Source organism: Polyodon spathula, chromosome 4, assembly GCF_017654505.1.
Source record: "Polyodon spathula isolate WHYD16114869_AA chromosome 4, ASM1765450v1, whole genome shotgun sequence".
Classification (NCBI taxonomy): Eukaryota; Metazoa; Chordata; class Actinopteri; order Acipenseriformes; family Polyodontidae; genus Polyodon; species Polyodon spathula.
In genome coordinates this window covers 65279645-65294162 of record NC_054537.1, presented here as the reverse complement: position 1 = coordinate 65294162, position 14518 = coordinate 65279645, and the positions used below count along the sequence as shown (strand labels likewise).

General features: G+C 37.0%; 1 long non-coding RNA gene across 1 annotated transcript; it reads right to left on the bottom strand.

The window, feature by feature from the left end:
- Nucleotides 1-292: 292 nt before the first annotated feature.
- LOC121313853 lies at nucleotides 293-14024 on the bottom strand. The gene is made up of 3 exons (XR_005950053.1): nucleotides 13845-14024; nucleotides 1933-2049; nucleotides 293-335 (listed from the first exon to the last, which is right to left on the bottom strand). It is a non-coding gene; the product is annotated as an uncharacterized LOC121313853 (long non-coding RNA).
- Nucleotides 14025-14518: the final 494 nt, after the last annotated feature.

Genomic DNA, 14518 nt, shown 5'->3' with positions numbered 1-14518 from the left:
TTAAAATCCCTATTCAATGTGGTAATAACTGCTAGAGGTTTGTAAGATGTCTTTAAAAGAAAGGTGTAAAGCCAACCCTGTTCACATGTACTACTCACTAATTGTGAGGATCCATGTAGTGACTTTCTTTAGCACAGGCTCAAAATTCAGCTCATGGGGGACCTGCTTATGTATCTGCATGGTAGGTAGTAAAGGAGAAGAGAGATCAACCACAGTGCGGCCTCCCTAGCGCATCAGCATGACAACTGTCTGGACTGAGCTGAGTAGGGTACTTCTCTGGGATCTTCAAGTGGGCAACTTCTATCCTTTGTGTTTCATCAACTAGCCCACGACACCTGAAGAAAGGCGAGAATCGAATGGTTAAGACATTGCATGAGCTCTCTACCCACAATAAAGTAGTGCAGAGAGGAATGCTGTCGAACAAACTGAAACACCTACTACTACTAGCAGGGTGGTAACAAATAAATTCAAATTCAAATAGAATTTTATTAATCAGTTTTAACCCAACTTAAATGCAATAAAACATGAAGGAGCCGTTTAAAATGGTAATGTTTTTTAAAAAGAAATGTGATAATTAAATCCCCTGATGATACAAAACTGCCGCATCAAGTCACTGGAGAAATATATAATGAAATGTCTGAAGAATCCACCAGCTTTCTATCTTTATCCACAAACTGGACTAGATCCAACCAATGTGAGCGATAAAAATGTCTGGTATACTCCCAGGCCATTATGAAAAAAATGAATCAGTAACCTAATGGCAAAAATAGATTTTAAAAAGAATGTTTTGTGCACTCCTTTTATAGAGAAGCTCACAGGCAACGGTACTTCGTCTTGGGCCAGGGATTTTGTGTGTGTGTGTGTGTGTGTGTGTGTGTGTGTGTGTGTGTGTGTGTGTGTGTGTGTGTGTGTGTGTGTGTGTGTGTGTGTGTGTGTGTGTGTGTGTGTGTGTGTGTGTGTGTGTGTGTGTGTGTGTGTGTGTGTGTGTGTGTGTGTGTGTGTGTGTGTTAATTTACAAGATAAATAGGCTGTTTGTTATTTTTAACTGGATAGAACAAATATAGGAGTCTTAAAAAGACAGCAGGGATAGCAAGCAATTCAGCAGGCGATGGACCCATGCTATTCTTCTATTGAGGATATAAAGTCACCTTATTTTATACTAAAAGGTTATCCATAATTAAAGGCACCAGAATAGGAGAGATCTAAAAATAATGTCATAACTGATTCTGTTTTATGCACAAATACTGATGAACTTAAACCATGCTAGCTGCTATAAAGAAATTGGAAGACACCAATGTGAGGTAAAACATTGAGGCTTCTCCATCTTTTTATACTAATGGTGGCTCTCAGGACAACAACCTGTTCTGACATTAATAGGCATAGCTTAATTATTACCATATTGTATACTGAGACAGTTGGGACCTTGTGTTACAAAAACATTTCCTTGAAATGGTCACATTGGTCTTTGTGGAATCCATTCAGATTCAACTCACTAAAAGCCTATGCATAAATAACCGTCAGTACCAAGCATAAAGATACATTTCCTGATGATGATAGGTTTCTTTTATGACTTAGAGGAAGATGTGTTTCTTTTTTTTTCTTCCTTGGGTTCATTTTAAATGCTAATATTCCTTGTCCGAATATAGAAAAGATGAATGGAAGTAACCTCAAGGTTAATAGATAGTGGTTAGTTGTTAATGGCTTTGTGGGGAAAACAGGTTTCTACTGTGTTTATTTACTCTTGGATTCAAGTGATTGAATATGGCTTCCAGGGGAGGTGGGCCATGTGCATCAGTGCACTGCGTTTGATTCATTCAGATGTTTTTATTGGCTCAGAATGGGTGGCAGCTTCTAATTTGACTTTTCATGTTCCCAGACAAGATGACTCATTCTTTCAACTCAGCAGATCAGAAATGAAGATGACTTCTGCACCTGAGGAGAAGTGCAGTAAACAGCACAACACAGGGATCCAGCCAGTTCTAAATTCTCCAGAGGGGTTGGAATCTGCCACAACACAATTACTCGAATCTGCACTTTCAGCTTACTGAGCTAAAGATGAAAAGAGAGAGAGAGAGAGAGAGAGAAAGAGAGATGTAATTTATGTTGCTCAAATCATATTATTGTTTAACCCATGGGCAAAAAACATGGTTTTAAGAAGAGCTTATCTTGTGGCAATCTTTATCATTTGAGGAAAGTTCATACAAATAAAGTACATACCAGGTTTGACACATGAAAGTGCAGACAGAAGGACAGGTCATAACCAAGTTGTTTGTGTGTTGTCAAGGTGGATGGAAATAAGGTCCAGTTAGACATTCCATGTTGCTGTCCACAAAGAAGCAGCATTAACGTGGCACAATTAAATGTATACCAGTAACTAAATAAAAAATATATGTATCATAGAGTTCATGCAATGTCAAGGTTAGTCTTGTTAGTTTTTAGACCCTTTTGTGTAAGAGTGTAACAGGATGGCGTGTGTGGTGACGTTAGACCTGGAAGAAACACTCAGTACTACCAGGTGAAATGTGAATTGCGCTGTTGCACATTTTAATCAATAAACAGAAAATAAATGGCTGAACAAACAAAAAAGACTTTGTAAAATAAAACGGCACTGTAGCCAAAACGAACAGAGAAACAGACAAACGGTGGACAAACAAACAAGTATAGTGCTTGTTGTAAGCCAGCACGTAGCAATTGTTAATCTTTTAGTTTTTACCTCCTCTCCACACCTGTTCTCCGCTCACGAACACACAACCCCGAGGAGTGAAAACATGCTGCTTTTATGAAGCTGTACCGAGACTCGATTGCTAATCAATCATTCAACTGGAGTCACGGTAAACTGCACGTAAATTAATAAAGTGCAATTCCCGTGCTTATTATATTATTACATTTTACCTGCACGTGAAGTGCTGTGCAGTCCTTGTGCGTAAATAAATGTACATTTTAAACACTAGTGCGCATAACCCATATTATAACCTGTGTACCAACTACAATACACCAACATTAACACACCACATGCAACAGGGGCAGGGCAACATTGTCATAAAGAGGTACTTCTGTATTTGTATATATGTGCTTTATTATTATTATTATTATTATTATTGAAGATCATTAGCAACACACTACCAAAGACAATTAAGTCTAACAACAAGCCTGGCTGGCATTGCACTTTAATTAGGCCTCTGCCTTCCTGATGTCAGTTTCAAAGCCAACAAATTATCTATAACAAAGCAGTGCCCAATTAGTAGGGGAGCGTAATAATACAGATATACCGGTATATTGTGATATCCATCAGGCAATACAATAATCGATATTTGAACAAAAATACAGGTATTTGTGGTTTAAGTGATTCAGGGAAACGTCTATTGGAAAATAATCACTTCCCGCGAGAACTCATAACGCGATCAGTGCTAACACAAAAGAAAATATGCAGCACACAGAGATTTTGAGCTGCTTAAATTTTGCAAAGCAAAGTCACATGTCTGTAATCATCTCCTAATAAAAAAAAATCTAAAATGGCTGTATCGCATTCTGGTATGTTGTTTAGGCAAGGCTGCAGTAAAATATACTGGCGGTACCACCAACCTTACATATCACATTCGCTAGCATCACCCAGGGTTTTTAATTGCAGAAGGAACTTTGAGTCCCATTGAACAAGTAAAGGCTAGCACCTCAATTTCAGGTCAGCAAACACTGACATCTATGCTTGGGGCAAAATACCCAGCTAATTCAGCAAGTGCAAAATTCATCACGGAAAAGACTGCAGGGTTTTTAATTAAAGACCTCAGGCCATACAGAATGGTTCATTCGGCAGACTTCAGAGGCTTGGTGAACGTCCTGGACCCACGATACAAGTACCCAGCAGGAAACAATTCTTGGAGGTTATAGTTCCACAGATATACAACAGAGTCAAGACTGAGGTAAAAACTGTACTGCAGACTGATAAACAAGTGTTAACGTATAATGACTCTGGAATTTATTCATTTGTGTTGAGTTAAAAAAAAGAAAAAACATGTTTAATACAAATGAAAATAGATATTATTTAGTCCAGGTATAAGTGTCATTATTTTTGTATGTTGGAAACTTATGTTTTTAGGGCAGTTTAGATCTATTTAAAAATGTATTGTTTTCATGTACTTGATATTTATGTAGACAGGCAAACCAGCGCTGTTTTTCTACTTCAGAGATCCAACAAAAATTAGGTATTGGGCATTTCATATGAGAGTTTAATTTGTGATATTACAGTCTAATACTTTAAATTCAATAAAAATAACTAAAGGCACAGTTTATATAGATTTATTTTGGTAGCAAAAAATCAACATCAACATAATTGGCCTATATATATATATATATATATATATATATATATATATATATATATATATATATATATATATACAGAAGACATCTTCTGTATTGCAATATATTGCAATAGAGATCCTCAATCCCAAGGCAAAACTTCAGCAATCTTTAATAACATTTGGCCTGATTTTGAAGCAAGAGCAAATGTGATCCACATTTTTGGATTGGAATGAAATAATTCTAGTAGGAAAGGAACAAGAAAGTGCTCATTCCTGCAACCAACAACAAACAGCATTCTTCGATTTATATAACGCATTTAACAAAAAAAAAAACATGCTTTGCTTAGTTTTTATATACTTTTAATGACAACACAATCATGCCCAGATAATTTGTACCAGGCAGTTACTGCTACAAATCCTTGAAATAAATAGCAGTACAAGAATTGCCACTGAATTGCCTAATGTATAATCTTGCTTGGAAAGTGAGAGGGTCTGACTGGGGAGCAATATACCTGTCAATTTTTCTAGCTGTGATGCAATTTTCATTATCATTCCACCATGGCAATTTCCTCTGGTAGACATTTCTAAGATTAACATCTGTCTTTGGTTCTGAACACACAAAGAATTTTTAAGAAAAAAAGAAGAATTTTTAATATCGTGCATGAAACAAGTATGTAATTAAAATGACTAGTTGAATATGCTCAGAACTAAGCAATGTGTGCAGGATTTACTTAACTCGTTTTCTTAAATAGTGATTATATCATGTTTGGTGCATTTTTTTTTTTAATTTTACATGACTATAATAAAAACACCTATTCAGGTTTAAACCTGAAAGCAGATATGAAAATGGCTCCTGGGACTGTCAAAACGGCTGTGCAAATGACTTTTTCTCCTTGGTTGTTATTATAAGTGCAAAGTAGCTATTTCACACATCATTAACCTATTAGGAGTGACCAATGTCAGATGCTTAAAATAGCTCATCGATTTTGTTCACATACATAGTGTCAAAGAAGCATTTTAAGGTTCAGAGCTTTTAGAAAATGAACTTTGCCCTAGAATGGAATTGTTTGGATTATCAAAACATTAAAAAATAACATTATATATATAGTGCCTATAGAAAGTCTGCACCCCCTTACAAAATGTTCAACTTTTGTTGCCTTATAGCCGAGAATTAAAATGCATTAACATTTTTTTTTCCATTTATCTACACATTCTACCCCACAACTTCCAAGTGAAAAAAATATTCTAGAAATTTGCAGAAAATTAATTAAAAATAAAAACTGAAATAGCTTGGTTGGATAAGTGTCCACCCCCCTTGTAGTAGCAATCATAAATTAGCTCAGGTGTAATCAATCATCTTCAAAATGACACACCAAGTTAAGTGGCCTCGACCTGTGTTAAATTGTAGTGATTCACATGATTTCAGGATAAATTCAGTAGTTCTTATAGGTTCCCTCTGCAGGGTAGTGCATTTCAAAGCAAAGACTCAACCATGAGCACGAAGGCACTTTCAAAAGAACTCTGGGACAAAGTTGTTGAAAGGCACAGATCGGGATGGATATAAAAAAAATACCCAAGGCCTTGAATATCCCTTGGAGCACAGTCAAGATGATTACTAAAAAGTGGAAGGTGTATGGCACCACCAAGGCCCTGCCTAGATCAGGCCGTCCCTCCAAACTGGATGACAGAGCAAGATGGAGACTGATCAGAGAGGCTACCAAGAGGTCAATGGCAACTTTACAAGAGCTACAGGCTTTTATGGCCAAGACTGGTCAAAGTGCGCATGTGACAAAAATATCCCAAGCACTCCACAAATCTGGCCTGTATGGTAGGGTGGCAAGAAGGAAGGCATTACTCAAGAAAGCCCACCTTGATTCCGTTTGAAGTATGCAATAAAACACTCAGGAGATTCTGTAGCCATGTGGCAAAAAGTTTTGTGGTCTGACGAAACTAAAATGCAACTTTTTGGCGCAAACACAGCACAGTGCGTCACCCAAAGAACACCATCCCTACTGCCAGTCATTGGCAGGGACTGGGGCACATGTCAGGATAGAAGGGAAAGTTCAGAGCAAAGTACAGAGAAGTCCTTGACGGAAGTTCACCTTTCAGCATGACAACAACCCAAAGCACAAAGCCAAAGATTGAAGATTGCTGTCCATCAATGCTCTCCAAGGAAGTTGACAGCGCTTGAACAGTTTTGTAAAGAAAATGGTCAAATATTACCAAATTCAGGCAAAGCTGGTAGAGACCTATCCCAACAGACTCACAGCTGTAATTGCTGCCAAAGGTGCTTCCACCAAGTATTAACTGAGGGGGGTGGAGACTTATCCATTTATGATTTTTCAGTTTTGTATTTTTAAAATATAATTATTTTCTTAATAAAAACTTTTTTTCACCTTAACATTGTGGAGTATGGTGTGTAGATAAGTGGGAAAAAAATCCCCATTTAAATGAGTGAAACTCTGAGGCACTGACACAACAAAATGTGAAAAAAGTTCAAGGGGGTGCTGATTGTCTATAGGCACTGTATATATACACTGTATCATATTTTTGGCGATTAATTTTTTTTTAATGCACTTTAATCACATTGCTGTGTCTGAGCCTTTCAGCACTCCGCACTTCAATCCTGGCTGCGGCAGCATTGGATTGAGTGTCTGGCTGCAGTTATTGTTTAAATAGAAAGTTAGTCACTGAACCGCGTAATCAAGCAAAGCACAAAAAAAATGAATGGGAGATTTTATTAGATTTTTATGTTCTGATGAGACTGTTGAAGTGAATTCCAGTATCACACACGAGTACATATAGTCTGTTGCGTGCTGAACACGCCTTCACTTCTCAAAATACAATAACAGCTCTTCTGCTGCAGACAGTAACATTACAACAACAAATTAAGCCCACCAGTTTTAACAGAAATTCAGGATCGCTGCAAGCCCATGAATAAAGCTAAGTATGATAATACAGTAAACAGTCGGATATAAGCAGTTACCCAGATACACGTCAGTCGCATTTTAATCAATCCCCATCATATATACAAATGAGTGCACTTAACATGAAACCTGATTTCCAACTCCATCCCCAGTTTTCTGATACTCTCTTCAGTGTTACAATTTATCTAAATATCCGTCACATTCTCCATGCCAAATCAGTCTGTCTTACATTGTGCAGTTACACAGCGCTTCCTCTGGTTTTACCTGACACAAATGCATCCAAAACAAACTGAACGAGACAAGTTAGGGTAATGTAAGAGTTAATCATTAAACAGTTTTGTATTTTGTGATGTATTTAGTTTTTAAGTCTCTGATCTATAGTTGTTTTTGTGCATTTTCATTTGTAAGTGAACTGTGACATTAGGGCCTTACTGAGCGCTATATTCTGCAACTTAGTATATTGACTTGGGATACCGTTTTAATTCTGGAAACTGTTTTATTTTTTATTTTTCTTATTTTTTTTATTTTGCTAAATTGCACTGCATTTTATGTTTTACACAGTTCTGTGCATGTATAACAATAGGTCACGGATGTAACCCCGGTTCCCTGAAAGAGAAGACGACCACAGGTCAGGTATTTACTGAGCATTTTATATCAAAGCTGCCGATAGGCCCCTCTGTGGAGTGCCGTCCTCAGTCCTGCCTACCGAGGGAATAAGTAGTCACTGCGGAGCTCAAATCCTCTGGTGCATGCGAGCAAAGGTCTGGTGGTTGTCTTCTCTTTAGTTACATCCGTAACCTATCATTCGCTTTCAATTTGAAGGCGACCTGTGTCTCGCTGGGAGGTGGTGGTGTGAGTGTACAACCTCAAGGACCCTTGTGCCTAATGAAGGTAGACCATCTCCCCCCCCCCCCCCGATATATATATTATATATGTTTTTTAGATTCGTCGATATTTTAATTGGACGGTATCGCCATGAAAAATACTCGGCTTGTTTTTTTACATAATAATTTTAAAGCAAAATTACAATATTAATGTTTTATGTGAGATTAAATCACACATAGTACACATACATTTAGGCTTCGTTATCTGTAGACTTGTGGTAACCTTTTTTAAGTCCTGGTTACAACATAGTTCCACTAATAGAATCTACTAAAACTAATATAAAACATCAGTGGTTTGAATACAGTTATTAATGTTAAATGCGCTTCATGCTGCGAGATTCTTTGTGACATCTATTGGCCATATTCAGCTGTTGCTGTTGTTATTGTTGTTTTAAAACAATGCATCCAAGCAAAGCAGCACTGTGTGGAATTTCATTTACCAAAGCAGGAGAAAATGGAATTTGCAAACTCTGCCAAGGAAATATTTAATTTAAAGGAGGCATTATTATAGGGGGGGTCCTGTTATTGGGGTTGGGTTATTAATTTTCTTGGGAACGTCTGGGGTGGTCACCTGTATAAAAACCTTCAGCTCTCTGCACTCCGGGTGGGTGTAAGAGAAAAGTACGGAAGAGCGAGAGGAAAAAAACGAAAACGAAACTCTACCACATTAAGTTGGTAGAATCTGGTGAATATATGAGGCGTATCCCAGCTAGCCGCAGTACAAATATCAGTCAATAAAGCTCCTCTAAAGAGGGCCCATGATGTAGCCACACCTCTGGTAGTGTGCGCGGCCACCCTCCCAGGTGGGGGTAGGCCAGATTTGTATATGCAGTCAAGACTGTGTCCACAATCTAATGAGACAGTTGCTTCTTAGAGGGCTTGACCTAGGATCCTTTCACCATGTCAGACGAAGAGCTGATCAGACTGACGCAGTGCTCTCATCCTATCCACATAAATGCAATTGTGTTCGTTGTCCGTGGCTTATGCCTGCCCATACCATAACCCCACCGCCACCATGGGGCACAACACTTGTTGACATCAGCAAACCGCTCGCCCACACGATGCCATACACGCTGTCTGCCATCTGCCCGGTGCAGTTGAAACCAGGCAGTAGAGGCGTGCTGTATGCCCAGGCACTTAACACACAATGTGTGTTTGTCCTGTGGGAGAAGTTTCCCCTTGCAGGACGTGCACAGGTGAAAGCCTGACATTGTAACAATATGGCTGCCACTTGTGTCTGTGTCTGTGTTGGTAAAACTTACATTTTCAAAAATGTCATTTGTGAAACTGTTGAAGTTGCTGATTTTAAACTTGGCATATTGAGAACTAAACACGCTTAGACGGGTACTGATACTGGGGCTTGGGAGCCGTAAAACTGTCTGGCAGTTCTAATTATTATTATTATTATTATTATTATTATTATTATTATTATTATTATTATTATTATTATTATTATTTTCTTTCTGCCACAACTTGCTCGAAAACTCACCAGATTCAGTAGGTTGGTAAATGTTTATGAGAAGATGTAAAACACATGGTTTGGCCGCCATACTGGATTGAAAAAAACATTTTGTCTAAATGTAAAAATGTGTCTATATAAAACCACTTATTGCAAAGTGCTGAAAGTTGGTATAGTTGTTGAGGATAGTCCAAGATTAATTGATGTTCGTAAGAAGCAGATAGGTTGTGTGGTATGGTGGCCATGCTGCATGACGTCATAATCACAAACTACAAAGATCTTCTCCCAAACCGCTAGTCCAATTGAAACAAATCCAATGGCACATATGCTCGTACTGTGGTTGTCTTTAAAGGGGGTTAAAAGGAGGTTGCTACAATAAAAAAAAAACATGGTGTCCACTTTGGATGACATCATCAACTTACAAAACTGGCTAATAACTATTTGTAGAGTGCAGATAGTACCATGGTTACTATGGAACACATATTGTAACCCATGTGTGATCTATCAAAATATGTCATTGCCCATGACCTTTGACCTGTAAATGTAAAACTGGCTTATAACTCCTTACTATGTAAAAATAGTGCAGAATGCCATTTTTACATAGTAAGGAGTTATAAGCCAGTTTTTCATTTGCAGGTCAAAGTTCATGGGCACTGACATATTTTAATATAACTGGTACTGCATTCTGCACTATTTGTTAAAGTGTCTGATACTGCTACTGTTACTGGTACTGGAAGCCGTCTGATACTATTACTGGTACTGGTACTGGAAGCCGTAAAGTTGCTGGCAGCTCCAGTTTTATTTATTTTTTTAATACAGAGGACATTAGCACATGCTCTGGGAAGGTCAGCACTGTATGAACATGTCCCAGTAAGAACTTACTCCGGTAACTGAAAAATGTATAAATAAGGAACATTTATATGTAGGTGGTATACACACAGAGATCCCCAAGTGCCCGAGACATGTAATCCTTGCAGATATTTTTACATTTTCAGCTCCTGAAGGCTTAGTATAATACATTATTTCCATAATTACATTTTCTCAATTAAATCATTAGTAGGTCTTGCAATTTATTCCTTTTGAGTCATGGCAAGCTACTTTATTATTTAACAGTATTTTAGTTTGTTGATAAGGACTGTAAGGTCAGGTTGTTGAGCACAAATCTGTAGCAGTTTAAAACATTCCATTAACAGACAAGAAAATTTAACAATGCAAATTAAAGTGGAACATTTTACATACATTTCACTTTTTTAAAAAACAAAAGACCGTCTCATTGAAAATAAAAAGGCAGACATTTTAAAGATGGACTGTGTCCCGGTGTCATGAAAAATAGTGTCCTAAGTTCACCCTGATTGGTCGAACTGTATAGTGACATCACACCACCAGCCTATTTGCCATGCCCCTAACCCTAATCCTTGGGACAATATTTCACAGAGGCTCTATTTCACATGAAAACGGGACACAGTCCATTGAACAGAAGCCAGGGTGTTCCACTTCACTATAGAAACCACTCATATACTTCCCCATATCCCGGGGTGAAGTCTTTGTACAGCATTATCCGCACATTGTAATGTGGAACTGGGTGCGGTACTCTTTTGTGAACATCTTCCAGTTTGCAACGCTTGTTTGAATATTTGAAACAGATTTAGCACAATGGAGATTACAACTTTACTTATTTTCCATCTAAGGTGAATGCATAAGAAAAATTGTATTGTATTAAAAAAAATTAAAACTACCCATTTGAGATGGACCTCCAAGTACCGCCTTACTATATTGGTCCCTTGCCTTATATATAGACGGCTTACAAAAAGTACAGTGATACAATTGACAACACTGTAAGCAGCATTTTAAAGTAGGCAGCTCTCCTGCCTTCAGCACAGTGATTTTATGCACAGCTTGTTATACTTAAGTAAGAACCTTAACTGTAGTTACACAATAGCTGTTACAATTAAAAGTTATTACACAACCTAATTAGGTCCGTACATGTGAGCTTCACTTCAGCCATTTTAAAATGCTATGTCCAACATAGAAATAGTAAATGACTACACTCATACTTACAATGTCATGGGAAAAAGGGGCATAATATATCAGCATTTAAACCATACAACAAATGTATATTACTATATTACTATAAATACTAAAAGCTTAATTAAACTAAACATTTTTACTATTAGTGGATATAAATACATTTTGCAAAGTGATGTTTTGTATTTTAATCTAAATCATACCGAGTACAATTCGTATGTAACAACGTGATTAACAGTAAATGTATGAATATTTATTAATGTAACCAACTACCCATAAAATTAGTTTTGGTAGCTAAACACATGTAGAATTTGAAGCAAAACAAATATACGTGGTCAAATATACATTTCTTTCTTTGTTTTTTAAACATTTGTCGCTTAGTGATATCTCTAAAACATACTTCATTCCACCAACTCAATATTGATACAGCCTTCTATGTTAAACAATAACATTGCACATGTTCACAACACAAGGCAAGAGATCACCCTTATCATGTGATCAGGCTGTAGCATGGAATGATGAGCTACACGGCTGGAGCCTCCGGTCTGCAGAGACACCATTCTTACGCAGCACATAACAGAGTACCATCATTTTTGCTGTATTCAGAATAAAATAACACATCAAATACAACCGAAATAATTATAACAAACAGTAACACTAATATAATAACCTGAATAGTGCAAATGATCCAGAATTCTGCTGCTGCAAGAATACTGACAAGTACCAAACAAACTGAACATATTACATTGTCTTGGAAATGTTGCATTGGATACCTTTCAAATATCAGGTTATTTTTAAGATTCTTTTGTTGACCTTCAAGGCTGTCTGGGGAATATAGCTATTTTAAGCATCTGACATTGGTCATCCCTAATACGTTAATGATGTGTGAAATAGCTACTTTGCACTTATAACAACCACCGGGGAGAAAAAGTCATTTGCACAGCAGTTTTGACAGTCCAAGGAGCCATTTCCATATGTGCTTTCGGGTTTAAACCTGAATAGGTGTTTTTGTAAAATACAAAAATAAAAAATAAAACCATTACAAAACACAAAATATAATCATTATTTAAAAAAAAAAAAAAAAAAAAAAAAAAACTAGTTAGTAAATCCTGCACACATTGATTGGTTCTGAACACATGACATATTTGTCATTTTAATTGCATACTTGTTTCATGCACAATATTAAATATCCTTCTTTTTTCTTGAAAATTCTTTGTGTGTTCAGAACCAAAGACAGATGTTAATCTTAGAAATGTCTACCAGAGGAAATTGCCATGGTGGAATGATAATGAAAATTGCATCACAGCTAGAAAAATTGACAGGTATATTGCTCCCCAGTCAGACCCTCTCACTTTCCAAGCAAGATTACCAGAAGTATTTTACATTAGGCAATTCAGTGGCAATTCTTGTACTGCTATTTATTTCAAGGATTTCTTGCAGTAATTGTCTGGTATAAATTATCTGGGCATGATTGTGCTGTCATTAAAGTTATATAAAAAACTAAGCAAAACCTTTTTTTTTTGTTATATGCTTTATAGAAATCAAAGAATGCAGGAATGAGCATTTCTTGCTTGTATCTTGTTAGCTTTAGACTGTTAGAATTATTTCATTCCAATCCAAAAATGTGGAACACCTTTGCTCTTGCTTCAAAACCGGGCCCAATGTTATTAAAGACTTTTAAAGTTTTACCTTGAAATTTTGTCATGGCTAATTGGGCACTGCTTTGTTTTAGATAATTTGGTGGCTTTGAAACTGACGTTGGGAAAGCAGCGGCCTAATTACAGCGTTTCCGCTAGAAAAAAATGCAGCCTGTCACAGTGGCCTGTTACTAAATATTTTATCGGTCACCACACAAAATGGACCGGTAATGTCCACTCTACACACACGTATTCAAAATTACACATAGAAAATGTCCTTTCACATTCATATTTTTAATTAAACATAAAATGAAAGTTACATAATTTGTTTCCAAACGTTATTGATATATTAGCGTACATGTTCGTGCCACGTGATAAACAACTTTCAGCTGAATAATCAGCTTGCTGCTTCAGTGTAAGTATTGCTAAAGTATGGTCGCTGCATTTGACATGTGCTGCCAGGTTAGAAACCTGCATATTAACCAAGACTTTAGTAAATCCATTTTTATGTGAAGCTTTTATGCAAAACTGGCAAAACATTTTGTCAGTGCCATTGACATTTTCGTGTCGTACCCACACAAACTCAGAGTTGTACGATCTCTTTATTTTCTTACTTGTTGAAGGCTTTGTAGTTTTGACATCTTGTGGATCTTCAGGCACGTTCAGTTCTGTTTCTTTTTCACTTGCAGCTGTATTTGAAGCAGCATTTTTGGAAAATGTCTCTATTAATGTCTGACGAGACATATGTTTATGTTTACAACCGATAGATTTTTCTTTCAATGAAAAAAAAGAAATGAGCGCAGGCTGGCGTAAATAGGCACGCACGCGTCAAGACGTGTGCCACTCAGCGAGAATCTTTTAGCTGCCTCTCACACATTTTGCTGCCAATCAAACTGACTTGAGGCTTCCATCTCTGCTGGTCACATATGCACATATATACAAATACAGATTTACCTCTTACACAAATGGGTCTAAAAAATAACAAGACTAACCTCCTAACCTAACTAAACTCCTATGAGACATATTTTTTAGTTATTGGTATACATTTTATCGTGCCATTTTAATGCTGATTCTTAGTGGACAGCAACATGGAATGTCTAATTGGACCTTATTTACGTCCACCTTAACAACATACATACAACTTGGTTATCACCAGTCCTTCTGTCCTTACTTTTAGTGTCAAACCTGGTATGTACTTTATTTGTATGAACTTTCCACAAATGATAAAGATTGCCACAAGATCTACTAAAACCATGATGTTTGCCCATGAGTTGAACCATATGATTTG